Raw genomic sequence first — 26,852 nt, forward strand, 5'->3', positions numbered from 1 at the left:
AATTTTCTTTTCGAGCAGCATCCTCACGTCATCCTCTGCCAATTACACAACCAATCGTATGATGCTATCTCTTCTGAGTTGCCCACAACTGCTGCGGACACGATCCCCGGCAACATAGCCTAGTAAACTCACTTTATTCAAAATGTTGTAATACTGAACAAGGCTTATGACTGGCCGAGTTGGTACTGACTCACCTTAAAACCAGCCAGAACACACAAGAAGACATGAGCTTAAGAGGCGGGACTAACAAAAATTTAATTGAAGATTTTGATTTGATTTGTGAGGGTTTAACGTCCCAAAGCGACTCGGGCTATGAGGGACGCCGTAGTGGATGGCTCCAGAAATTTCGACCACCTGGGGTTCTTTAGCGTGCACTGACAACGCACAGTACACAGGCCTCTAAAATTTCGCCTCCATTGAAATTTGACTGATGCGGCCAGGATCGAACCTGCGTCTTTTCGGACAGCAGCCGAGCGCCATAACCACTGAGCCACTGTGGCGGCATCATTGAAGGAAAGCCGCAAAAGAAGACCCGCGAAGAGATACAAGCACACAATAACCCAAAGCAGTGAAAGGGCAAAGTGCAATCAAAGGTCACTGGCATACTAATGAATCATCTAAAAAAGCAAATTCCTTACGGTGAAGGTTTTTCGATGGCTTCGCCACACGTGTCCTTAGCCTTACCGATGTAGTAAGCCTCAACTATCTACCGACAGATTTATCCCTTCCATTAACTACTGATGTGTCGTGGAAATTAGGTGTGCAAAGAGACAGGTCATCCTCAGATTTGCATTCACAAGATTTAGCGTGCAGTGCCAGATTAGAATTTGCCTTCCCCCTATAGAGTGAAAGTGCTGTCAGGTGCAAATTCAGATATCTGCCCGTCTGCCCATATTAGTTGCAGCCATAAGGCAGTGGAATGCAATAAACTCCATTGCTCTGCAAGTGGTGAACCTTTTTTTGTGACACTGTCCTTTGTGGACAAGTACCCAGTTTTATCAAGCCTTTTTAATGGCGGCGCAAAGGCCTCCTGTCTTGCACTTCGCTGTTAAGACAACAGCAGCATTACACTTTCCTGCGACTTTCTTGAGACTGTGAAATACTGTGGAGGTAAGGTGTATCAGCATCATCGGATTATGTGCTCCTTACCCTCGAGCGAGTGAAAACATACTATGACAGGTTGTTGAGATGGGCAAGTGGGAACCCAGCTGCTTGGAAACCTGCTACAAGAATGCGTCCTTAGCAGTGATGGCATGACTTATCTAAAGCTGATGTCATGCACACGATTGCACACCCATCAAGTGTTTCCATCTTTACTGACCTTAACCAGCGACAAATACACCTCTTCACCATCCTTCCCCAACGAGTGGTCCGACACGTAGCTTAAAAGAGCCTTCCACGATCTTTAGCTGTAGCCCCGACAAACATATTCGTCCACAAAGCACAAGTCTGCATCAAGAAACTGCTAACGGTTCTGCTTAGACAACTCTGATGTAAAAGACAGGCCTTGACCGCATGCCTTAAGGACTCCTAAAACATCTTGTGCCAACTTATCTGAGCCTTCTATGTCCAGAAAAATTACAGTCATGACCATAACGAAATGCTACTATGCCAAGGTCTTCCAAACAGGCCTCTAATGCCTTATCGACTTTAAACAAAAAAATGTTGCTGAGCAAAGGTACGACCTGCGTGTAAATACCGCCCTGCCAACTGACAAATGCGGATTTGCAGTAAAAGGACAACAGCCCCAAGAAGCCAGCAACCGAAATCACGCAATCATCTGTAAAAGCATGTTCATTGTTCACCCTGATGCAGTTTGCACATGCCTCAGAGGTCTATCATGTGACAATGAATAGTGCAGGCCCTCCATGTCGATTCTCACTGCAGAGCACCTGCCCAGGTTGCTTTCCACAAGAAACTAGAACTCCACAGAACTCCACTTTTGTGAGTTGGCAAGGCGGTATTTACATCAGAAATCAGGCATATGCAGAGGGTCCCAGGTTGCATTGTTCCTCCGCGACATTCTTCTGTCCAGAGTCGATACCGCATCAAAGCCCTGTTTGGAAGGCCTCGGCATAGTAGCATTTCATTATGTTGATAGCTACCTAATTTTTTTGCACAAGGAGGGCTCAGATAAGTTGGCACAAGACGTTTTAGAAATCCTTAGGCATGTGGTCAAAGCCTATCTTTTACATCTGAGATTCACTTAGGATAACCGTTTGTAGCTTCTTGACTTAGACCTGCGCTTTGCGGACGACCACATATGTTGGCGCCAAAGCCCAAGATCAGGAAGCCTCTTAGCTACGAGTTGAACCACTCGAGGCTGGTGAAGGACAGGTTGGCAATCACATGCATCACGACCGCTTTATGAAAGTCATGCCATCACAGTGCTTAGAATGCATTCTCGGAGCAGGTTTCCAAGCCAATGGCACCTGGGTTCCCACTTGCCCATCTTGCGCACCTGTCAGAGTGTGTTTTTACTCTCTCGAGGGAACGAAACACCGTTCACATGATGCTGACGTAGATGAGCTGCACAAAAAGACGGGCTCTATACCTTACCTCCACGCCATTTTGCACCATCCCAAGAAAGTTGCACCAAAGTATGATGTTGCTGTTGTCTTGACAGCTAAAAGTGATGTAGGAGCCCTTTGCACTACCGTTCAAACTAGGCTTGGTACAACTATGGGTAATCGTCCGCTATGCACAGTGGCAGATAAAAAATGTTCACCACTTGCAAAAGTAAAGGTTTTTTTGCATTCCACTGCCTTGTAGCTGAAACTACTATGGGCAGACAAGCAGATATTTGAATGTGCGCCTGGCTGAGAACACTTTCACTGTATGGAGAGGAAGGCGAATTTTCACCTGACACTGCACGTTCAATCTCGTGAATGCAATCGGATGACGACCTTTCTCTTTGCACGCCTGCTTTCTGCGGCACATCAGTGGTTTTGGGAAGTGATAAATCTGTCCTGACATAGTTGAGGCTTACTACATCAGTAAGGCTAAAAACAAGTGCCTGGCTAAACCGTCGGTGAACCTTCACTGTAAGGAATTAGTTTTTTAGATGGTTTACTAGTACATCAGTGCCTTTCGGTTATTTTTTGCCCTCTCACTGCTTTGGGGTCTTGCATGCTTGAATCTCTTTGCAGGTCTTCTTTTGCCACTTTCCTTCAATAAAATTTCAGTTGTTAGACCAGCCTCATCTTGTGCTCATCTCTTCTCCTGTTTTGTGTCTTCCGGCTGGTTTTAAGATGTAATACTGAACGCCGAAAGAAAGCCATTTTAGAGTCAAGTGCACTTATAATGACCACAGCTATAATGAATGTTCATTTATTACAAAAAATAGTGCTTACTTCATTAATTTATGCATGAAGTATATGACACAGCATCAAAATAAAAAAGGACTAAGCCTCTAACCCTCATGGCCAAACTGCAGTTACAGCAAACGAAAGGACACCATAAACATGCCCCACATGCAAAAGCTTGCACTACAGGCCAATGCAGAAATAAGGTCAGATTACTTCCCAAACTGCATGACACTGCCACGCAAAGTAAAGATTGTGACAGGCAATAAAGGAGCAACAAAAAAGCAAACTGTAGGTAGCAGCCAATCTCATGCAGACAAGCTACAAGGTCAGGCCAACATAGATGTGGAAGAAATTTGAAAAAAAAAGCCAAAACAAGCACATAATAATTTTTAAGGTTTTCACAGCCCTTTAAATGGCAAATACTTTTCTGAAAAAAAAATAACAGAAGCGGCAATTTTTTTTCGGAAATCAATTTTTTTCATGAACTTCATTATTCTTGAAGCATGGGCGGGCATAGAGTAGTCAGATTAGTGCATGCGTTCCTAAGCAATGCCATGCCAAAAACTGTACTTACAGAAAAAGCTTGCCTTACTGAGTGAATACCACTGGCCATCCACTAATTTCCCAGCCTGCTCCAGGTCCCTGGCAAAAATCACACGCAACTTGGTAGCTTGCACAACTTCCATGCAACTCTTGGTCTTTAGCTGGAAAAAAATTGAGGGATCAGTGAGATATAAAATTTTACATGCATTGCTTTGTTTCAATGACCAACTAAGAAAGAAACAGCGGTTTCTGTGAGCGCATCTATTTTTTCACACAAGCTTTCTACAGTAAACCACGTTTATCGCGACCTAATTCACACTGACATGCTGCACGGTCCCAGCACTACTGTGTATAGCTCTATGGTTTCAAATGCTTGTTAGCTCTGAGCCCTTGGGCTTGCACTCGTTAATGCAGAAAACCTAGGAAAGGCCAACCAGAGCTTCGAGCTTTAAGCCATAGGTATTCAGAAGCTCAGTGGTCTGTGGGAGAACTTTTGGCTTGGTGACACAGTAGCAAATGCTGCTCCAGCTACTTTCACTCCATTGCAAAAAACTCGCACAGCAGACCTGTCCTCCATTTTGCATTGCAGAAACAATCACTGAAATTCAAAGCACGCATACTAAATGCACACCTACCTTCCAACACAGCTTCATAATAATGGGTATAATTATTGGAATGAAATACCAGTCAGTACATGTAGTTTTCAGTTTAACCAAAAATTATAAGCAACCGACAAACAATAAACATTAAAAGAGAAATAAAATAACCAGAATTGTTTAAAAAATCTGTCAGAAGAATTATGTGACATCCATTACACTCCAGCAGTTCTTTGCCTTTGTGCACCTTCAAACCACACTTTCTTACAGGCACATTTGCACAGAAATTGGGTTGAACCTGATCTTTAAGAATCTTTTTTGATGCAACAGTAGGGAGAAACCAGGTTTTACCCAAAAACGAAGCGCCCTACACATTGCATCACAAGCCTAGATGGTGCACTTGAGTCACCTCTTATGCTTATGCAAGAAACAGGAACAGAGATCTCTTGACTAAATCAAAAAAAGAGGAAGTGCAATTCATGTGTAATGCAGAGAAGATATAAGCAATACCACACTAAAAAACTGGGAGGATTCCAAGAGTAGGTGAATGCATGAATGGGTGGCAATCAGATGGCTAAATGAGATTAGGAAATTTGAGGAAAATGGGTGGTAGCATGTGGCACAGGACACAGTTACCTAAAATGAACTAGAGAACCATTGTTTTGCACTAATTTTAACAGCACATTCACATGACAGACAAAATCACTAACTCCAGGAACAGACTGAGCATCATGCAACTCAATGTCAATCACCATTGCAAATGGCACCAGCACCGCAGACTGCACATGAGGAAAAGTAGACATATTTTTGCTCTCAACTTTGAGCAGCAGTCAGCTGCGCTTTTAGGAGCAAAGCTGTAAAGTACGGCAACATTGGCACTTTGTTTTACTGACATGAGGGTGCTTGTGAACATGCAAGTCCCATGTTTGTTTTGCACCAAATGTGTTAATTGCGAGGTATGTTTAACTTAAGAGGGGCATCTAACATGGGCATCAGCTCTTCATTACTTCCCTTCTATATCCCTCCCTTATATCACGGTTCAAGTGTCCACCAAAATGTGAGACAGTTACTGTTACATTTCCTTGAATTTTCCTTCAACTAATTTTAAATTTTTAAAGTATAAAGCTTTAAGAAGGTAGAGGTACAAACTGTGCAGTATAACCATATGCTATGGCAATAAACCAGCAATAAGTCTGTGCTGACAGCAGCTTGCCCAGTGCATTGCAATGATGCTATATCATACAAGGATTGGTGTCATCGTGCAATGTTACATTACTGACTGACAATTTGGTCTCTGTATCAGAAATACTGGTAAACCATCATTGTAGAGCACAATGTTTTTAAAGGGATAAATGAACATATAGGTCCTTTTCGAGGACACATGCATACCAGGCAACAGGTGTGCAATGTCAAAGCACGTTTATGTTAACAGCAGCTGCGTCAAGAGCTACATCAGCGACTATATTTTGTACAAGTCTACAGTTCCGGTAATTATAAGCTGAGGCACTGCTGTGAAGTGCATGTAGAGTTTCATGCACTTCTAAACCTAGCTGCAAGCCTATATTGAAAATATTTTTCTAAATAGGCAGTTAAGATATGCATCACTGAAAAAGAATAACTACCATGAACGGATCAGGAGGGATGACACAGCCGAAGGCAGGAAGCACGCATGGCCCAATAGATGCTGGCCGCTGGCAACTGCAAATAAATACATCCAGAGCAACAGCTGTCAGTGGCTGTAGCCATGTGATGAATGACAAGAGAGGAAATCATCTACTGCTTTAAAAACTAAACTTAGACGTAATATAAGTAAATAAAAAACCAATGATCTAGCCCATGACAAAACAAATGAACAGATTTTATGTAATGCACCCATATACATTCTTTGAGAAGAGTCACAATGACTGTTATAACCACACTGAAAGATGAGCTGGCTGAAATACCGCACACCAATTTGAATATAGGATGTGCAGGTTTTCATTAATTCCTATCATGGTGCCTTGCACCAATGTCTAGGTATTAAATTGAAAGTTGCAACCAGTCTGTCTTGGTTAAATGAGAAGAGAGAATGGAAAAAAGCATGCCTTCACTAGCAAGAAGCTTGATACCTCACAGCACAGCTTGGCATCATAGAAAAATTGCTAGCGCATTTAACAAATCTGCATACAATTAAAAGCTGCACAAATTTGTCGACTGGCAATGCAAGTAAAGGCAAGAGAAACAAAAAATACGAAAGAACACTCGTGAGTGCGGCGAAGGGAGGTCTGTGGGTAGGATCCCGTGCCTGGGAAGAGTTCCGAGCTCGGAGAATCGCCAGCTCCACAGCTGATGGCACGCAACCAAGAATAAATAACAAAGCGAAAATAAGTAACAAAAAATCCATCGACAATGGCGAACAACTTGAATGCGGGGCGCAAAAGCGAGGGATATAGCAAAAAGGTAAAAAATCCTAAATAATTGTGCAGTTGCATCTCCGACACCTCGCAGTGCTCAGAAGGAGAGGAAGCATCAACGTTTACAGCTCAGGAGAAGCAAGATTGATCTAACTTTGACATAACACTGCCTCAAATCCTGTTCCACTGGGGAAGCACAGACAAGTTTACAAATGACAAGGCGATGAATATGAACTAGCCTTTCGCATGCGATCACTGTCTCAAAATTTAGTATGACGCATATTAAGGCACAAGCACTAATCCGATGAGTACTAACCCTGAGCAAAATAGTGCGGTGTCCGATCGCAGCTGGCCTAGCGCGAGCGCTCCGTCGCGCGGCACTTCTCGCTCATCGTCTTCTACGCAGTGCAAATCAATGCTTTTGCACCGAGTGTCGAAGCGCTAGCAAGCGAAAGCGTAACTCTGTTGTGATATCTGGTGCCATTTTTATTTACCACGGCACGCGAGTAATAAATGCACATAAAGACAATGAGAACAACACTTGTCATGCAAGATATAGGCCCTGCTTTTTTGGCGCCGCATTATAGCTGCGGCAACCGCAGGCGGACTGCCTCCACTCACATCCCTATATAGCCGCATACAAATAGCGCGTGTGAATACAGATCATTAACAAAGAAACGCAGAGCGGGACTCACCGGCCATGCGATTCATCCAGGCTTAGTAAAACGGCGCAGGAGTCTTCTTTCCCCTAACAGATGAAAAGACGTCGCAGCACTCTTTCTTCATGGCTTACCCGTTGAAACTCGCCAATGTTGACAGGCCGAAATCCTGGTTGTTGGCTTCCAAAACACACTCCTGCTCACCTTCCTATTGAATGAGTTCTTCACACGTGTCCGCCGTACAAGTAATCAAGCAATGCCTCAAAGAGGCAAATAATACCAAACACGACGTATCGGTTGCGCTGCAATGGCGCCGACGGCTGCGCTTTCGTGTCGGTGAAAATTTGCAACCGACAAAAAAATTTGTTTTTTAAACCATGAATACTTATATTATCTTCACAACAAAGACATTGCATTTATTTTAAATTATTTTTATATTATTTAAGAATACTAAAGCGCTTTCAGTTACTTTTTCTGGTATGTGGTTTGTAGAAGCTGCGATCCTGTGATCCCCTGAAGTGACCCGGATGACTAGCAGACGACGGAGCAGACGATGGTGTTGACAGAATGCAATTTCGTTTTATGCCAGATAAAATCACTAAGTTGCGACAAAAACAGCGAAGAAAAGCGCCGTATCTCAAGCTGGCGAATATCGTGGATAAGTTGAACGCAATTGGCACGATGGAGAGTAGCTGCTATGCATTAATTTGCGCGACACTGGCACGCTCACCGGAGATCATGAAACTTAACAGCTTAATCGGTGACCAGTACGTCGATACTTGCGTCTCACTTTAGCTAATATGCAACAGCGGCTAGCACTCGCCGCATCCTGATCGCGTGTAGTTTAACAAGCAAGAGCCCACTAGCGCATCGAAGCAGGCGTGTTTTCGAGTTCGTATCGTTACGATAAATACGAGTTGCTTCGGCACGTACTGGAATTGAAGTTCTCAGCCTGTGCGTCACGGACGGTGACGATGGCGTCGCGGACGATCTTAACTAAGACTCGCCGCAACGCAGCCGATAACCCAAGCATATGTGCGTTAAAGGTTGTTCACCAGTAGTGCAAACGTGGGCATAAAGTATCGCTCAGTCGCAGCGCCAGTCGCTCGCTTCTCGATTTTCCAGCCTTCCGAGTGAAGGTCGCAAGCTGTTGAGCCAATCAGTGAGCCAGCGGGAGTGAGCGAGGCGAGCTTTCGGGAACGACGCCGCCCGCGGGTGCGCCGGGCAATGAACTACGCGCTACCCCCTGGCTGCCCTAGTCGTCGCTAAGCCTAGCCGGTTTCGCATCGATGCAGCAGCTGAGTGCACTTCGAAACTGGCTAGCGCTGAGGTGCTGCTCTCGTCATCGTTTTACTGTGAACCTCGTCTCATAGTAAAACAAAGATATGCTCGGTTTCCGCGACACCTTCAGGAGCGGAGCCAGCTGAGGCCAGGAAAGCCGCGATTGAGCAGCAGCAATTAAAGGCGCCGTGGGGAGACATTTGTTTGTATTCCAGATATCGCTTCTACCAACGACTCGATATTGGCCAACGATACTCCATCCGACGGCTTAGTATGGACTTGAACAAACATTACTGTCGCATTTTTCTGACGCTGGCGGCCGGTATTCAGGCTGGCATGCCGCGCCCGTACGTTATCATGTCGCTCAACTGTATGGCCGTGGTGCACATCAAAACCTCCAGACATCCTCCTTTTCGCTCAGATTGTCTTAGCACACAGTCACGCTGGGACCAGAGTAGTTTAGAGGACCGAGCGCGGGTGCACAGGAGCTAGACTGTGTCAAAGCAGGTGAAACTCTTTAAAGCGCGCGGTTGATGTCAGTCCCAAGACTTTTTTCTCATTTCGACCGAGAATCAAATCGGTTCAAACTCGCCGGCCGCCGCATTTCACCTTCGGCTGCATACGCTGCTGTCGATATTTAGCGACATTTTCGTGTCACCGTCATGAAATGTTCAGTGAAGGCAATGAACGACATCGTAAAGTATTTTTTTTTTGCTTTGCTATTTTATGATAAGCACCACGTCACTGCCGCTAAAAAAAATTCTCCGCCAACACTGCATCAGCGTTGGACTTAAAAGCGTTAGCTACGAGAGCTTCAAGTGTTTAGATCGGGGTCCTAGTTCGGGGTGCTCAGCAAACGTGGAGAAGACAAATACAAACATCTGAGGGCATTTCGTTTCGGAAACATTCGTTCTAAGATACAAGCAGCGTCATCTACATCAAAGATTTTGCACTACTATTGCGATTTACAGCCACCTTCGCTAAATCCGGTATGTTTCCTCCTTATATATCAGTTAACGAATTTTATAAACGTGTGCATTACAACAAGATGAATTGTTTGACCGCATCCGGAACCCTCTGCGACAAACGATTAGGCCTTATGGCTGTCTGGAAGTCCCCGGAATGCACAGTTTGGGGGCGAAAAGGTCGTCGGTGCGAATCCCACACATATTTTGGGCTTCATCTAAATATTTATTTTATCCTCAGGAACATGACAAGTCAAATGACACCACTTCGATCGTTATGCGTCAAACGGGCGGCCCCCAAATTTGATGCAAATGGGGGTCCCCGGGGTTCCACTTCGATAGCCGCTATACTGGCATATGTAAAACGGATCGAAGGTATCTGCGACAACTGAGGCTCTACGCGCCCGCCGTTGCTATGTGATATAGTGTGGTAACTGTCTTGGCTAATTTGACCTTCCCTGCAGACGGACGTGTCCTTCACAAACGTAAGTAGTAAGAGCTGACGCTCTTAACACTGAAACGCGCGGAAAAATGATATCGGGGTTGCGTTGAACATTTATACAGAGAACTGCGTGCATGTACACACATGCTGCCTTTGTGTAGCCGGATGGTTATGGCGAGTAATTTTCCCTGATTGACGACTAACGACATTCTTTTCCGCGACGCATAGAAGTGTCCTTGGTTTTTTCTGCGCATGTAGTAGTAGCGGTACATTATGTTACATGGCTTGAACATGTCACAGAAGCCAAGAGGACACTGACTTTCAGTAGCGCCATTCGACTTGCGCACACCGATTGGTGTGCAGGCGCTGTCGTGGCTGCAGCTACATGCCGCCACCGCAAGCGCGTGCGGATACGCAGGCACGCTGGCTTCGTCGCTTGTGCATACAGCTTTTTGGGCTTTCAAAGCCGCAATATACTCTTGAGCATGCACTACTTTCATCACATTGTCATGTGTGAACAGAAGGGAATTAGGTGAGCGCTCGAGCAGTGCCTCTCCTCTAAGCCAATTCTCGTTCGGTGAGAGAGCCAGGTCGCGCGAAGCGAGTTGAAAACTCGATTCGCCTATGTGAATGAGCACTTCATTTCGCTCGGTGCCCGTCACCAACAGACCAGAGCACCTCGCATCCTCTTCGCGACTCGCCACAGTGAACGCGCTTTGAAGCATCTTTTGTCAATTTGATCCTATCGCAGTCACACGACCGCATGACAGTATTTCTAGAATTCTGCAGTAAAATAATTACCCTCACCAGAAATCTGTCGTATGACGCATCCAACGATAGGTATCTATCGCGCGGCACAATCCACGACAGGTATCTGTCGCGCGACTCATCCCACGACAGGTATCTGTCGCGCGGCATATCCCACGACATGCTCTTGTGTCGCGCGACAGGCCGCACGACAGGTACTTTTGTCGCGTGAAAAGAGGCGCGATAGAAGTCTGTCGCGCGACTGAACCCACGACAGGCAACTTTCCTGAGGCACGCAATCTCTGTCGCGCGGCACTACTCCCTCTGTCGCGCGACAGTACCTGCGACAGAAACCTGTCGCGCGACAAATGCTGCGACAGGGACCTTCTTCGCACGACAAAATGCAGGAAAGATGTCTGTCGTGCGGCAGAACCCACAACAAACAACTTTGTCGCGCGAAAGAACCCACGACACGAAGCTTGTCGCACGACACATGGCACGACAAGACAGCTTGTCTTGCGACACAAAATTGTGTCGCGCGACAGATGCGCGACAAAAAATTCTGTCGTCAGTTTTGATCTGGATCCTATCTTCTTTCACTCCCTCCTTTATCCCTTCCCTTACGGCGCGGTTCAGGTGTCCAACGATATATGAGACAGATACTGCGTCATTTCCTTTCCCCAAAAAACCAATTATTATTATTACGCCGCGGTCGAACCCGACCGCGGCGGCTGCGTTTTTATGGAGGAAAAACGCTAAGGCGCCCGTGTGCTCTGCGATGTCAGTGACCGTTAAAAATCCTCAGGTGGTCGACATTATTCCGGAGCCCTCCACTACGGCACCTCCTTCTTCGCTTTTTTTTTCACTCCCTCCCTTGTCCCTTCCCTCACGGCGCGGTTCAGGTGTCCAACGATATATGAGACAGATACTGCGCCATTTCCTTTCCCCAAAAACCATATTTTATTTATTTATTTTGGGTCCTACAGTAAGCCACAGCCTATGTCAACTGTCGACCACAAGCGGCCGCCAGGCGTATCAAGACCACGGTGTAAGAATATCTTCAGGTGCTGACACTGTACACGGCGGCGCGGCCAGATCTTGTTCGCTCCTTTTTGCGCTTCTCTCGAACGCGAACAGATAGCGCCACACAATGAGGGTTTCTCTAGTCGCCGAGCTGCGGCGGCCGTTATGCAAATGTTTGGGCGCGTTCTCACGTGTCCTAAAATCTGGCTATCGAAGCGGATTCGCTCACCGGAAAACATGGACCTGTTCTCATCTGTTGATGCCTGGGCGAAGCGGAATCGCCGCGCCGCTGCTGTTTCTCGCTTTACCACACACTTCCCGGCCACCACGCCACCGCTCGCGCCGTACACAGATATGGATAGAAAAGAGCACAAATCGACGCTGTCTGTGTACCATAACCGTATACGCACGTTTACGTACAGTCGCGGACAGAATAAAATTGTCTAAGGCTCCGGTTAAAAAGCGCGGGTCAGCGCCATCTAGTGGAAAGGCTGCCTGGTGTCGAGATCTATCCATGAGCATGCGCGCCTTATCTAACTCGAAACCTCTGCCAACTGCTCACTTCTGCTCGGTACGATCAAATCGTAGCGAGTAGCGCGAGATGTCGCCGCTTTAGGTGCCGCAGATGATGCGCTGTCGGAATGGCTTGCCGCGTGCAATCGTTCTTCCGCTTTCCGCGTCCAGCTCTTGGTTCTGGTGAAAACATTTATTATGTAACCATATATAGAGAGAGGTGTTGGGAGTGGAGACGATGGTGTTGGATCGGCTGTCCGAGTACCTCCAGCTCTTGCGGCAGCTGTCTCCTGCTTCGTCGGTGCCGCCGCCGCGGCAGCATTCATTTTTTCTACCGCGTGAAGACAAACCCGCATAGACGGAGGCCGAATGGCGCGGCGTGTCCCCTGGTAGGTTAGGAATTCTCGGTTAGCTGCGGGTCGCGAGAATGAGGGCGCACGATCCACTGTAGATACTGGCCGCACGGACACTGCAGGTTTTTTTAGCTGTAGATGTAGCTTCTTGCGTCTGCTTTCTCTACAGATAAACCCCACTGACCACTCTGCTCTTTTTTTCCCTGGAACATGAAGTGCTGGACGCCGTGCGAACCACACGTCAGGCTTGAAGGTCTACCGCCGACATCTGGAAATTATCGGGCTTATCTAAGATCGACTGCCTGGCTGTCGCCTTGAGGCTTTTTGGTGGGTAACGAGTGCGATGGGCATGGCATAGCAGGAGCTCTCTCGAACCTTATTTCTCTCCATTTACAGGCACATATCAGAGCTGACATACAGCGCACAATTTCAAAAAAGTAAACGTTGGTGACCTAGTCATCGATACTCTACCGAACTACAGCACTACCCCACAGCAGGAGAGCATTGTATGCGTGTTTTGCTGAGTTTTATTGATATTAACAGACGGCTACCGCTCTCTGTGATGAACGCCTTTTATGCACTTCTTTCGTTGCGCTTGTATCCTGTGCCGTCGCTTAGAAGGGCGACCAAGTTATCAATGGGAGCGACAGAGAAAGCGCGCTTGCTAATTCGCACTGGAAGAAAATCATCTCGGATTGCTTGCTAGCGACACCTTCTTCGCGTGCTGCATATACAGTAACCTACAAAGTTTCCTTCAGCAGCCAAAACTTGTGCTACGTAGACAGAGAGAGCAGATTCGTCCGTAGAAACTTGTCTTAAATTTTCGATGGTGCACTCAGCCACTTTTCCTGCGTATTCCAGCCTTGCCCTTCTTTGTGATTCTGTGATTCGGGGCTTCTGGGCAGCCATGTGGTTCTGCAGAGCAGCTTGTTGCAGCCCCCTCTGAATGGTTTTGCATGACACATGCAGGGAGAGTGCCTCTCTGATGTCTCTTTCAGAAAGAAAAGGGTCTCCCACAACCGCGGCAACTATCAGCTGGTCCTGTTTCGTTATGCTTCGTCGCCCTGTACGGCGTGCATCCCAGAGTCTGGCTTCCTCTCGGTACGCTTCGTTGTGCGACTTACTGCGGTTCTTGTTATTCCTGCATGCGCCTGCAGATTTCTCTCTGGCTTACACCTTCGATGTAAATTCGTACTATTAATCTCCGTTCCTCAAGAGGCACTCGAGCCGGCATATGAGGTCAAGTTTAAATTCCTGGTCCTCGTTTTTTTGTTTCTTGCAGCCCATCAGGCGGCTTGCGATGTAGTACTCAAGATTTGTGAAAAACGTTTTGCATGCAGCCGCCGCGGTGGCTCAGTCGTTATGGTGCTCGGCCACTGACCCGAACAACGTAGGAGCGATCCCGGCCGCGGCGGTCGAATTTCTATGGAGGCGAAATTCTAGGGGCCCGTGTACTGTGCGGTGTTAGTGCTCGTTAAAGACCCCCCCTCCCCCAGCTGGTCGAAATTTCCGGAGATCTTCACTACGGTGTCCCTCATATAGCCTGAGTCGCTTTGGGACACTAAACCCCTATAAACCAAACCATCTTACATGCCTGAACGAAGTGCGTCCCAGAACGATGGTCGTTCCGACAACCGGCGAGAGACAATTAAGTGAGCATTCTGTACCGCTTCAGTCATGCTCATTTCCTTTCAAGGATATGACAAGTTTTTCAGTGCCGGCTCCGCTGCCGTCTACTCTTCGGTGTGTACTGCAAGCCACTCGTTGTGTCTGGATTCGGGCACCGCGGGCCCGGCTATTTTCTTTTCCGTTTACTCTCCTCACCATTTCTTTCACGTCTTTATCTGTACGCTGTTAGTTTTGCTGCCGGCGACACCAAGGCGACAGTCCTCGGCGCGAGAGTAGAGTGCGGAGAACGATCTAACCGGCAAGCCATTCCGACAGCGCATCAGCAGTGTAACCTCGCGCTAGTTGCTACGATGAAAGAGCGCACAAAGCGAAGTGAGCGATTTGGATAGGCTGAGAGCTAAGAGGGCGCACGTGGTCACGCAGAAGTCTTGGTACCAGGCAGCGTTTCGACTTGATGGCGCAGACCCACTTTTTTTTAACCGAAGCCGTGGTCCCTTTTCTTGGCTATGTTGACATGGTCGTGTCCGCAAAAACGTGTCCGCAGCAGTCGTGGGGAACTCAGAAGTAGCGCCAAACGAGTGGTTGTAATCGAAAGAGGCTGATGTCAGGATGCTGCGGAAACAAAAACTTCCGAAATCGGACGAATAGTGAATTAGAGCCAAAAATGTCCAAAAAGTGAGCGGGGCCAAAGCAAAAGTGGCGCCAAATTCGAAAACGCCGGAAGTGTGGGACCACGTGCCTGAAAGTGTGGGCAGAGCCAACGGGTGGCGCCACATTTGAACTCCCGAAATGAATGCTGAGATGAAACGACGGCTAAGGCAGCTGTTCAGAACTTTTCGGGGGGGGGGGGGGGGTCTCCAGTCAAGCCACCAAATTACTAAGAAGATACCCCTCAAGCAGAGAGGTCTCCCTCATATGGGTTCCTGCTCATGAGGGCATTCAGGGAATGAGGCTGCTCACAGCCTCGATCAAGAATTATACATCCGAGTTGCCCCGCCGCGGTGGCTCAGTGGTTAGGGCGCTCGACTACTGATCCGGAGTTCCCGGGTTCGAACCCGACCGCGGCGGCTGCGTTTTTATGGAGGAAAAACGCTAAGGCGCCCGTGTGCTGTGCGATGTCAGTGCACGTTAAAGATCCCCAGGTGGTCGAAATTATTCCGGAGTGTTCCACTACGGCACCTATTCATCCTTTCTTCTTTCACTCCCTCCTTTATCCCTTCCCTTACGGCGCGGTTCAGGTGTCCAACGATATATGAGACAGATACTGCGGCATTTCCTTTCCCCAAAAAACCAATTATTATTACATCCGAGCTGCTCTGGAAGTACACCTGTGTGGGAATAAAGTCCCCCGCATAACGTTTAAAGGAATAACCGAAACACCTAGACTGGATAGGAGAACACTCTAACTTCCGGATAGGTCACTCACTCCAAAGCAGCGCAGGGCCTGGAGGAGGCTTCAGGTCCAAAGATTCTTCCCGTACTCTATACTACACGATGAAGACACTGGGGAGCCTGCGCTTTGCAGTAGCTGTAACAGAATCACTTCGCAAAATCGCTTAATTTGGGAGTGTCCCGATTCTCCTGGGGTGAAATCACAAAGCATCCCAGACCTTGCCACCTGGGAAGAGCTGATCCGGAGCCACGACCCGGATCAGCAAAGAATCGATCCTCATTAGTCAGGCGGAGACAGCTTACTACAAAACTGTCTTCGCGGTCTCCGGTGCTGAGCACCGGCTCGGAGGCACCCCCCTCCTTCCTGATTGCTGCGCCCCTACCATGAGGCCCCATGATGACAGAAATAAAGTTTATTCATTAATTCATGAAACGAGTGAAAATGCACCGGTAATCAAAATTCAATTAGTAATGAAAAGTGTTGCATGTTAATTAGACAAATTAAAGTGAATTAATGAATAATTGATTGTGAATTAAGCGTGTTAATTGGGAATATTAGCTTTAATTGTGAATTAAGGTTAATTAATGGTGAATTAAGGGAAATCAATAGTGTAACGGTTGTTAGGTGTGGGGCTCCAACCCCATAGCAGGCCACCGGTGTTGGGGGATTGCGCTTCGATCCCACCGCTGCCACCAGTTGTTAGATGCGGGCCCTAGGTTCGCCTGGGCCGTCTCTCGTCAAGGTCGATGTACACGGGTTCCGGATCGGGAGACTAGCGTTATGTGGTGACGAAGAGACGAGATGGGCTTCGAGGTGGAGAAGAGACTGAAAGGGTTTATTTGAATTTTTGCAAAGTTCTAAAGAGTAAATCGGGAGCTGGTTGATCGCATGCCAGCTCGTTGCCTAAATAGGGTTCCCTGTCCCCAGATCCCTAGTTGGGGAATTTAGTTCATTAAAAATGCGTCCAATCACTGTGATGTAGATCACGTGTCCAGTCTTTAGAGTTCGCCTTCCAGGACGCCCACAACAACACACTCGTGCCACTTCTGGCAAGATATGGTCCGCGCTGTCCAGGCAGCAGTGATGAATAGCCTGAAGCGGGCCCCAAGCAGCGTCGAAGGTCAGTCACCTGCTCTTCACAGCGGTAGCGTGCGAAAGAAAGGCTGCCACTGCACTTTGCAGAGGGTGCCACGTATGAGGAAAAGCACTTAGGGTAAGACGAGACTGTTTTCGAAGCACGAGAATTCCGGCTTCGTTGGCTTAGTCAAACACGGCCGCATTTGCCACGGCTCATTTGCAGCCCCGCGCCGCTCGCCGCTTGCCGCGTCCCCCGCCGTCCCAATCTTCCTACCCCCTCCATGCTAGGCTTTAGAGCCCAACTGTCCACTCAAGACATCATGATTCAACTTAGTGAAGATGTAATCCCCAAAAGCAAGAACACGAGAGCTATCCTCGGATTAGACTTAAAGAAGCCCTTTGACAACGTGTCACACGAGGCCATCCTCACTAACCTATCGAGGCTAAATCCAGGATTCAGAACCTTAAATTACATAAGATCGTTTCTGGACCAAAGAACGGCAGCCATATCGCTCGTTGGGGTGTGATGTCGGGGGACCCCGCAGGGCTCCGTACTCTCGCCGTTCTTATTTAACCTGGCCCTCGTAGAACTACCGAAACACCTCGAGGCCATCCCTAATCTGACACACTTTCTATGCCTACGATATTACCCTCTGGATTACGAAGGGAAATGATTGGGAGATAGAAGAGACCCTACAAAGGGCCGTCGATACCATAGAAGCCTACGTTAAAACGGTAGGACTAGAATGTTCTCATCCCAAATCGGAGCTCCTAATTAAAAGAGACATTCTGAGAGGACAGAAATTCAACCTCCCGCCAGCCAACAGAAGCATACAAGTGCAAGGCAAAGTAATTAAACAAGTGAGTTCTATCCGAATCCTTAGGAGTGATAATCCAAGAGAACCGCCAAAATACCGAAATAAAGGAAAAATTAAACGCCTAGGTTCACCAAACCATTAGACTGATCCGACGCATAGCGAACAAGAGAACGGGAGTTAAGGAAAAGGATCTATGTCGGTTGGTGCAAGCCTTTGTCATCAGCAGGATGAATTACGCCCTCCCCTATCTACAGTTATGCAACGCTGAGAAACTCAAAGTTGAAGGACTCATCAGGCAGGCCTACAAGGCAGCCCTAGGTCTACCAGTCAACACCTCCACTGAGAAGTTACTGCAACTCGGCCTACACAACACGCTTGACGAATTGACTGAGGCCCATCGTAGAATGCAAGAGCTCAGGCTCACTAGAACCAATGCGGGTAGAGCAATCCTAGAAAGGCTCGTAATAAACGCGGAACCGCTCAACGCGGATACTCGAAAAATGCCGTCCAACCTTCGAAGGTCAATCACGGTAAAACCATTACCGAAAAGTATGCACCCCGTCCATCACGAAGGCAGACGCAAGGCCAGAGCAAAAGCCCTAGCTAAGAAACTTGAGGGCCGACAGGACGAACCCCCGAATGCAGAAATGTAACTTGGCTCGAACTTAACTTCCATCGGTCTCAAGTGAGCTCCATCGTGTTTCATAAACCAAACTCGGCTTGAAGTGCGACTTACAACCGGCTTGGCTCGATCCTAGTTCGGTCCAACTTCAAGTCGGCTGAGGAGCTTGTTTGAAGCTGACTTCGTTGTATTTTCCCACATGGCCACCTACCGATCGGACGTCGCGCGGAGGGTAGCTGCGTTCGAGTTCGCTTGCCACGCCATGGACGTAGTATTTTCTGAGGCCCATTCGTTGCCGAAGATTCCACGGCCAGCGTTACGAGATCGGGGGAACCCCATGGAGCCCTACGACGACGAGCAGTTCCTCGCCCGCTATCGGTTCTCCAAGAACGCCGTGCGGGAGCTGCTCACCGTGTTGCCCCTGCGTGAAAGTCCCGACAACAGGGGACAGCCTGTTCCTCCGATGCTGCAGCTACTCCTGGCTTTGAGGTTTTATGGGGCCGGTACTTTCCAAACCGTCACCGGGGATCTGGTGCGGATTTCGCAGCCCACGGTGTGCCGCGCAGTTGGCAAGGTCACCTTGCTGATTGCCAAGCGCCTGCGCCCGATGCTGGTGCAGTTTCCAGCCGTCTCGCAGTTTGAAAAGCTGATGCGGGACTTTTATGAGATCGGTGAATTCCCTGGTGTGACCGGCTGCATAGATTGCACGCATGTCCGCATCAACAGCCCGGGTGGTGCAGATGCGGAAGTCTACCGAAACCGCAAAGGCTATTTCTCCATCAATGTTCAGGTGAGCAATGAAAATTGAAATTCTCTGAACAGTTACCACTGTTCAGCTCATTCGTATTCGTTCGCGTCGTGTACGTGCTGTCATTTTATTTATTTCCCCGCGGTGCTACGAACGTACAGTCACAAGATTACTTGCCCGAAAGACGCGGGTTCGATCCCGGCCGCGGCGTTCACATTTCGATGGAGGCGAAATGCTGGAGGCCTGTGTACTGTGCGACGTCGTTGCACGCTGAAGAACCCCAGGTGGTAGAAATTTCCGGAGCCTTTCACTACGGCGTCCCACATAGCGAAATGTGTCTCTTCGGAATATGCGATCGAGGCCCAGCATTGTTTTAGTACTGCTTTATAATGTAGCTTTGTACTCCATGAAGAGTGTAGCTTCGTTCTCCATGCTCCATGAAGAGTAGCACTACATTCTAGGCGCTATATTACCACGCAATCACTGTGCAAATTCACCGCAAGGAAGGTTAGTTAATGTTTCCAATGACAGTGCATGACAAAGTTGACAGAGTTTGACCACACTTTCGAGCTGTCGCAATAAATCAACGCAGTATTCCTTTATACGTGCAGGTACCAAAAAGCCCACATAAAGACACGGAATGTGGTCGAAAGGACATTCGGTGTCTGGAAGCGCCGCTTCCCTTGTCTGGATATGGGGCTCCAGCACAAGCCGAAACAAGCTGCAGTGATCATCACAGCGTGTGCAGCCCTGCAGAACTTTGCATGTTTGATGAAGGAGCCACAGCCTCCTATTGAAAGCGCTCCCATCCAGGACGCTCCACCGGCTCGCACCAGCACGACAGCAGCGAGGCGGCCAGAGCACCTGCCACCTGTTGATGCTGTCTGCGACAGCTTGTCGGGAATGCAGGCACTACGGGTGCTCATCCAGAAGAGCTTCACATAGGTAAGAAATGCACAGTCCTCAACACTGTCCCATGTATTTTGAATAAAGCATGTTTATAATGCGCACTTGCTCATGCTACCCGTATCCCAACTTTTGTGCAGGAACTAAAGAAATGTTAGAGCAATGGGAACGACTAGCAGCAGTTCAAGCGGCGGGACGAAGAGGTCGACGAAGTGCAGCTGGGGATCCTGAGTGACTCCTGAGAGTGTGCTCATCATGACGCTCTCTGATCTACGACCGCAGACCTTCACTGCGAATACACCCCTTTACACTAGAATTTTTTCTCAGGTGGCAGGTCGATGTCTCCATCGGAGTAAGTCTGGTTGCCTACCCTGGTCATTATGTGGCTGGCAACAGCAATGACTTGCTCACTTTGAGCGCTCACAGTGCATTGAGCTGACCCTCCTCCTGAAAAGAAAAAATACACCGCACACAGTGAAGCTACTCTTAATTTATAGACAATGCGCCATTAAAATATTTTGTTCATGAAGTGCCACACAAAAGCAACCAAAGGCACACCAATGCATGCAACTATGTGTTGTTTTCGCTACGTTTTTGTGCCACCCGTCCCAGCAGTGCCAGGAATGAGTAAAGGTAGGTAGCTGTATGTACAGCCTTCCGGATATTCAATAGTACCAAGCAACTCTCAATAGCGCGGCAAGTTTCCTCATGAACATGAAGGTCGCCAGGGTAGACACCGTCTGATCTACGGTGCACCCAATTTGGCTTCGCGGCGCGATAGTATGCGAATGGTACCAACTCCGAGCAAAATCGTTGTCAGTTCGCTGCTGGCCTGGCGCGAGCCCTCCGTCCCACTGCACTGCCCGCTCATCATAGTCTTCTATGCAGCAGAAATCGCATGCCTTCGTACTGACTTGAATGTAGCAAACATTCTCTGTAGTTTTTAAAAATTACGGAGGCTGTACAGGATACTGCTTGGGCATTATTTACACGATTAACGCAGGCTGCATTCATCTGCGTTTGTAAATAAAGCAGAGTACACTGCACCGAAACGTTATTACGTGCCCATTTACGTGTTATCACACTGTTCCTAAAAAACTATGCATTCCAGTCCACGCTGCTTACGCCGACCGAAGTAGAATAATCATGCCCTTATCCATGGCATACAAAGCATGCAGGAACAAACATTTGTAAACGGCCTGCAAGCCGCGCTCACCTGTCTTGTGGCGATCTCTCTTTTTCCTCGCGTCCTCTTCCTTCGACTTTTGTTTAGGTTGGCCCAGCATTTCTTGAGCTGATTGGGGTCACGTCTGGTCACCCCGTGATTGCTGTTAAACAGCCCGGCAATTTCCTTCGAAGTGGCGTTTTTTTTTTTGCCAGCGACGACACATCGTTTTTTTTTGCACTCTAATATATGCCGACGCGCGTTAACCAAACACAATAACAATTCTTTTTCCTCGAAAGTGAACTGAGGCGCTGGTCTCCGCTGGGAGCAGGAAAAGCATGGGAAAAACTGGCTATGGCTCAACTACGATTGGCTCAATGTGGAGCACGTTGCCAGCCAAAAACGTCAATCAAGTGGAAGCAGCGGGTAGCACTGAAATGTAGTTTTTATTGTTAGCAATTTTATGCAGGTCACTCACACTTAGTGCCTGTTTATGACTGCTGAACGAGATGCGTTGTTTTATAGGAGCAAAATGGGCATTATTATAATAGATTGTTCAATACTCTCATCCCCAGACGAGCAATGCGCCCTCGCTTTCAAGCACGCGCTTAACTTGACGAAGCAAGTCAGGTTGAGCATCTATGAAACACGAAACCCAACTTGGCCGTTCTGAAGCCGCCTTGGCGCTTCGACTCGACTTGCCGAAGTTGAGTCGAAGCGCGAGCCAAGTTACATTTCTGCATTCGGGGGGTAGTCTACGTAGACGCGGCAGCTTACCCAACACCCGAGAAAGCATTCACGATAGCCGCGGTGACCGAGGAAGGCCAACTGATAGCAAACGCGACAGTACGCACCAACTCTTCAGAAATAGACGAAGAAGCGGCAATCGCCTCGGCGTTGACAAACCCGCGAGCAGAAGTGATTGTGAGCGATTCAAAAGCAGCCATTGCAATTTCGCCAAGGGCACAATATCTTCCATCCCCTTGGGAATTCTCAGGAATTACCCGAAACACAGGACAGACGTGGAATTGGTCTGGGTATCGGCTCACTCGTCAAACCCGGGGAACCAGGCAGCCCACGATAAAGCTCGAGTATCTACCGGCCGAGCTGTGGACGCTAACTCGGACGTCGAAATGACGAGAGACGGCCTTAATACCTAACATGAGATTACTCAGCATTACAGGTGTGACATTCCTTGTGTGCTACGAGGTACATTCCTTGTGTGTGCTGCGAGGTACATTCCTTGTGTGTGCTGCGAGGTGCATTCCTTGTGTGTGCTGCGAGGTTCCGCGTTCCACGGCGCGGCGTAGACGGAGACCCAGATGACAGCGGCATCATCAATTACCCAGCCATGCACTTTGAGTGACGACCGGAACGAAGGGGTTTAAGCCCAACCGGACCCAACCGGACACGCCGCCGCCGCCGCGGGGAAACAGGCTTTATCCTCCCCAATTTGCGTGGCCGTTCCAGGTGCGGCCCTCCCGGGCACATTCCAGGACAAGGGAACTGTCAGCGATCCAGAGCGCGCCGTACCACAGCCGACGCTATGCGCTACCGCGAAGACAACATTCTTTCCCTCGGACTCAACACGTGAGGGGGGCGAGACCACGATGCGGTGGTATGTTTGTGCGCCCAAGTGAAAGCCCTAGCCCCCCTCCTTCCCCTCCGGCGTGGGCGTCCTCACCCTAGGGGGTGTGGAGAAGAGGATATAAAAATGGAGAAGCAGTACGGAAGAGGACGCTCAGGACGACATCGTTCGCCAAGAGGGCCTTCAGCGCCGAAGCCCGACGGCGTGCAGCTTCTGCCAGCAGCCGCTCGAGCCCAACTCCGGAGCCACTCCATCGCCCCCATGAAGTCGTCGGCACGTAAGCTCGGACGCCCCAGCCTCTGATGTATAATCTTAATCATGTGTAATTATTGAATATACCTGTTTGTTTAAACTGAGCCATACGGTGTCTCTTTGCCTCTCCGTCCCGTGTGGACCTGCGCATTATGGGGGTCATCACACTGGTGTCAGAAGTGGGGTCTCAAAAGCAAATGTCCTCTGAATGCTGCGACAATCATGACTTCAAAATTGTAATCAAAAGGGAATCACGGGACTGATTGTGGGACTTTTACCCCCATTTGAGAGGCTTGAGGCACCGGAGGGCTTGAAAAAAAAATGTCTTTATCTGAGGGAGCTCCCACTCCACAGCCGTCGCTCGGAGCAAGCATGCTGGCATTAGGAAGCGTCATTCCGACGTTTACGGGAGATAAGACAGGGGTTCCAATCTGCGATTTCTTTTCCATGCTAGAAGAGATTGGGAAAATGGGGGGATGGTCCGATGCTCAAATGCTGGGAATGGCGAGGTGTAAGATGGCAGGAGCTGCTCATGATTTTGCATGGCGAGACGAAAAAGTAAAATCCACAAAATCATTTGCGGAATTTAAGAAGCTCGCGTTTGAGCATTTTGACACTGAACCACGTCACGTGCGAGTACAGAGGTTCCGTGACGCCGGACAGATGGTAGGGGAGGACGTACGAACGTTTGCGTCGCGGCTTCAGCGCTTAGCGCGCGATACGTTAAGCAGGGAGGAGGAAGGAGAATAGCTTAAGAAGAAATACGCGGAGGATATACTTATAGAGGAAATGACCGCTTTGTTCGTGGCTGGTCTGCAAGACCCCGTGCGCCGGTTCGTGCTCTCGCGCAAGCCGAGCAATTTCGACCAAGCCGTGGAGGCCGCATTGGATGAGGAACAAAATGAGGCGTTAACGACAGCCGCAGCGAGAGTACGCGTCATAGAGAGAGCGGTGCTCAACCCTGAGGTTGCTCTCTTGACAGAGCGGTTAGATCGCTTAGAACAGCTGCTATCTCAGCAGGTAGAATGCCAGGTTGAAGCGCGCGCTCAACAGCGCCCATTCGCTGGAAACCGGAGACCGCCACAAAGCTACAGGCGCGGTATGCGAGATTTTGAAGAAATCGTATGCTTCGCTTGCCAGGGTCGCGGACACATCGCCAGGTTCTGCCAAAACGTGCGCCGTGGGGAGCCACAAAGAGAAGCAGGCGAGACACGCCCTAAGCAAGCCTACAGCGGGGCTCCAGATACCGAGACAAAAAACTAGTTAGTCCTCCCCAGCCTGAGGAGTGTGGGGAGGGAGCAGTAGATGATGAGGTGGTGGTAGTTTGTGTGGCCGACGAGGCATGCCCTGTTGTGCGTTGCAAGTTAAATGGTTGTTGTATGGAATTGTTGATAGATACGGGGTCAAAGGTGACATTGCTTAAGGAGAGCAGTTTTAACACGCTTCGAAGGAAGGGGGACCGCGAGGTGTTGGAAGCGTCTGGTGGTATGGCAACCAAATTTGTAGGCATAACGGGGGATCCTCTTGGCATAAGTGGACTCTACCGGTTACACTTCTCTCTCGGCGGAATTGCATTGGAGCACCCCTGCTACGTATGCCCGGACACGGTGTCTCTGCCAAACGGAGTGTCAGGTATATTAGGGCAGGATTTTTTGAGAAAAGGGAAGGTAGTAGTCTCATTCTCTGAGGAAGAGGTTAATGCGGGCGGCTCAAAAGTTCCGTTTTTGAACAGGAGAGGGGCTGAGATTCGCATTACCGATATTGACACCCGTCAAACAGTGGGATCATTGGAGAAGGTATATTCGCGGGTTGCCGTCCGGCTGGTCGAGGAGGCGGTCGTCCTTCCTTGGTCGGAGCACATTTTGTACGCGTTTGTGCCTTCAGATGTAGAGAGCGGCGCCGTGGGAGTGCTTGAGCCGGTCGACTCTCTCAGCAATGGCCTGAAGGCAGCCGCGTGCCTCGTGACAGTTAATGACGCCCACAGAGTGCCCCTACGGGTGGTTAACTGTAGCCAGCAGCCACTGAGCCTTCCCAAGAACAAAACATTGGCTTTCTTCACCTCTGCGCTAGAGCAACGTGAGCCCACCGATACGGTACTCGCAACTGTAGAGCATGCTAGTCCTTCGGCTGCTCCAAAGGTGTCGTTCGATCTTTCTCACGTAAAATCCAGGGAGAGGGAGGCTCTGGCTGGTTTGCTGAACGACTACTCGGAGGTATTCGCCGCGTCCAACCTGGATTTGGGCTGCTGTGGCGTTATAAAGCACAGGATAGAAACCGGCACTTCATCGCCCGTTTACCAGCGTGCGTACAGAATTCCTTACTCCCAACGTGAGGAGATGGAGCGGCAGGTGCAGGACCTGATTGATCGCGGCATTGTCGAACACTCAAAGTCACCCTGGGGAGCACCAGCACTATTGGTGGAAAAGCCAGATGGCTCGTATCGATTGGTAGTGGACTACCGCAAACTAAATGGCGTAACTCGCATCGATCCATACCCCATCCCCAATATACAGGAGACGCTTTCTCAGCTGGGCTCTGCCAGGTACTTCACGGTAGTGGACATGGCGGCGGGATTCTGGCAGATAGCAATGGATCCGGCAGATGCCGAGAAAACGGCATTCAACACGCCCTCAGGGCACTATGAATGGAAAAGAATGCCGATGGGTCTGGCCAACAGCCCTGCTGTCTGGCAGAGAACCGCTGATGTTATCCTGGCAGGTCTTCTGGGGAGGCTGTGCTTCGTGTATATGGATGACATTATCATATACAGTGACAGTTTTGAGAACCATTTGCGCGATATTGAGCAGGTTTTGGTGCGACTAAGAGGCGCGGGTCTCAAGCTGAAGCCCTCTAAGTGCCAATTCCTCAAAAACGAGGTGAAATACCTCGGGCACGTTGTTTCAGCTGACGGCGTGCGACCGGACCCTGAGAAACTAAGGTGTGTCTCGGATTTTCCACCCCCGACTAGCGTCCGCCAGGTCCGGCAGTTTCTCGGCCTGATCGGTTACTACCGAAGGAACATAGAGGAGTTCGCCAAGCTCGCTAAGCCGCTCACCGCCTTAACAGCCAAAAATGTCGCCTTTCGCTGGGACGAAAACGCGGAGGATGCTTTTGAGGCCCTGAAAAGGAAGCTAATGAGTGCACCGCTGTTGCGCCACCCGGATTTTAATTTGCCCTTCGTTATGGCCACAGATGCGTCAAAGTTCGCAGTTGGTGCCGTGCTATCTCAGGTTATCGAGGGCAAAGAACATCCCGTTGCTTTTGCTAGCCGACAGCTGAGCCCCACAGAGCAAAAGTACGGAGCTACGGAAAGGGAGTGCCTCGCCGTTGTCTGGGCAGTAAAGCACTTCAGATGCTACCTTTACGGCCGCAAATTCAAGCTAGTCACAGACTGCCATCCTCTGAAATGGGTGATGAGTGTCAGGGACCCTAGCTCGCGACTCGCTAGATGGAATCTACACCTGCAGGAATACTGCTTTGAAGTTGAGCGCAAGTCAGGAAAGACACATCTGAATGCTGATGCACTCAGCCGCACAGCTGCCGTGGCAGCTATAGAAGAGTTTGTCCCCGTAGTCGACCCCGCCGAATTACGCACAGAGCAGTGCAAAGATCCTGACCTGAAGCGAATAATCGAAAGCTTAGAGGGCGCACCGTCTCACCCCGAACAGCTAGTTTATTTCATTGACAAAGACGGCACCCTGTGTCGGCGCACGAGGCCAACCAGGAAAGGGAGATTAGAGAAAACCGCTTGGGAGAGAGTCGTCATACCTCGGTCGTGGACAGAAAGGGTTCTTCGCGCGTTTCACGATGCGCCATGCGCCGGTCATTTTG

At 49.1% G+C, this 26,852-nt stretch overlaps 1 long non-coding RNA gene across 1 annotated transcript; it reads right to left on the reverse strand.

The window, feature by feature from the left end:
• Positions 1–6,066: 6,066 nt before the first annotated feature.
• Positions 6,067–7,772, reverse strand: LOC144136684 (uncharacterized). The gene is made up of 3 exons (XR_013315657.1): positions 7,536–7,772; positions 6,679–6,772; positions 6,067–6,145 (listed from the first exon to the last, which is right to left on the reverse strand). It is a non-coding gene; the product is annotated as an uncharacterized LOC144136684 (long non-coding RNA).
• Between the last annotated feature and the right edge of the window lie 19,080 nt (positions 7,773–26,852).

This window comes from Amblyomma americanum, chromosome 1 (genome assembly GCF_052857255.1).
Source record: "Amblyomma americanum isolate KBUSLIRL-KWMA chromosome 1, ASM5285725v1, whole genome shotgun sequence".
Taxonomy (NCBI): Eukaryota; Metazoa; Arthropoda; class Arachnida; order Ixodida; family Ixodidae; genus Amblyomma; species Amblyomma americanum.